Genomic DNA, 1,922 nt, shown 5'->3' on the forward strand with positions numbered 1-1,922 from the left:
TGCGAATGCACCGTTCCCGGAGGTACTGCAATACCGGGCCGATGCGTGGAGTGGACAGAGCAAGCTCTTATTCCATCTCCGAAATGCAAAAATCAAATATTACTCTCGGCCAAAAGACCACTTCAAAACAAGGTAGTTGCTTTTCTGTTCAGTTTAAATTAGGCTTCATGTCAACCCCCCAAAATTAATGTTGTGCTGTGTGTACTACAGTGGAAGTTTTTTCAAGTTCACTTTTGATTACATTTTTGGGTGTTTTGGGCCTGCATAAAATGAGCTCACCAAGGTCCCCCAGAATAACTGCTGCAGCATTTCATGTCCCAAAGTTAATGACATAGGCCCACGATGCACCCCCCTGAAGCCAAATATCTAACTTTTCAGCAAACTTGAAGAAGCACCTGCCGATTCTCCTCCCGAGAGCCCCCCAAACTTTCCTATACTTGATCAATAAATATGTTACTTCAAGTTATGATGGGAAAATCAATCTTTCTTATTTTGTTTTTTATTCTGCTTGAGCCGCTACAATGCCAATGCCTCAAAGGCCTCACAAGGGGGAGAAAGTGAGAAAGTATTTCAAGGACTGAGCGAATGAGGAGATTAATGGAGCCAGACGAACATCGGGATTGGATGGAGTGGATAACGCTTGCTTCTTTTCTTCAGAAGATGACGGCTGGAGATTGATGTCTCGCAGATTTCCGACGAACTGCACTCCAATCAAATTGTTTCAGCTTTTGTTTTTCCTCATGTTGCCCCAAGCCTCTGTTTACCTCCGCCTAAAACAAAAGCGCTGCAGTTTGTTGATTGTGATTGAGCATTTCATTTTTTATTTCATCATGGACTCATTAGGCAGGCCGAGCACAGAAAGCCGGAATTATTTCTAATTAATTATAATGGTCTGTATTCTGGGAGTTTAGCTGGCTGCTTGTTAGGACGTCACCTGCCTAACAGGCAATCAAAGATGATAAATACACTAGGGCAACATTTCTATTCACAAAATCATCATACATGTTGTAGTATTTTTAGTTTTTTTTTTCTGCTGCTTACTGTAGTCTACTGACAAGTTTCTAATTCTATGTGTATTCCCCAAAACCTTTTGTGTTATAGTACATATGTTTTTGCATATACAGTGTTACTTCTACTTACGATCGACCCGTCTTACGAATATTTCGGTATCCGAAGTTCGAGTCTGACAATTGTTCTTGTTATTTTCTGGTATGTGAAGTTGGTGACGCTGCCTAGCTGCCACTCTGCCACCCTGCGTGGTTTATCAGCCAGGTGAGACCCTAACCCCCTGCATTAATTTCCCAAATGGTTCAGTCCAATACATCATTGGTTACAGCCACCAGGGCCCATTCTGCATTATTACCAGTACACTGTACATTTAATAGTGATATTTAATTTCCTGCCATGGGTTCAGCAAAAAGAGGAGCAAAAAAGAGAGCAAGGGCTTTCTCCCTGATTGAAAAGAAACAAAAGATCAAGTGGGAGTAGAGTTGCCGATTTGGCTAGGGAATACAAGAGAAGCATGTCCACGATTTCCACCATTTTAACACAAAAACAGACCCTATAGCCGGCAATAGTGGCGACAGGTTTCACTGTTTCATCAAGCAGAAGGACAGCAATTTAAGATACAGAAAAGCTTATGATTTTGATACAAGAAAAAGAGCTCCCCCAAGATGAAGGTAGATTAAAACAGTTTGAAACAATTAAAGAACAATCTGGGTTCCTAACGGAAACAATCGCTCGATTGCTATTTTAGGCGTCCAGTGACACATTCAGTGGAAAAGCATGCCAAGTGGATTACGATTACACTGACGTTTTTATGTTTTATCATTTTTATTCGGTTGTTGTTGTTGTTTGAACGGTTCTTGGTGAATAAAAATGTGTACTATACTGTAACTTCATCTTTTGCATTTCTTTAGCGC

General features: G+C 40.9%; 1 pseudogene; it reads right to left on the reverse strand.

Annotated features, from left to right (window-relative positions):
- LOC148359359 (U2 spliceosomal RNA) lies at positions 1-136 on the reverse strand (annotated as a pseudogene).
- Positions 137-1,922: the final 1,786 nt, after the last annotated feature.

Source organism: Urocampus carinirostris, chromosome 9 (genome assembly GCF_059441175.1).
Source record: "Urocampus carinirostris isolate Australia breed hairy pipefish chromosome 9, RoL_Ucar_1.0, whole genome shotgun sequence".
NCBI classification, from domain to species: Eukaryota; Metazoa; Chordata; class Actinopteri; order Syngnathiformes; family Syngnathidae; genus Urocampus; species Urocampus carinirostris.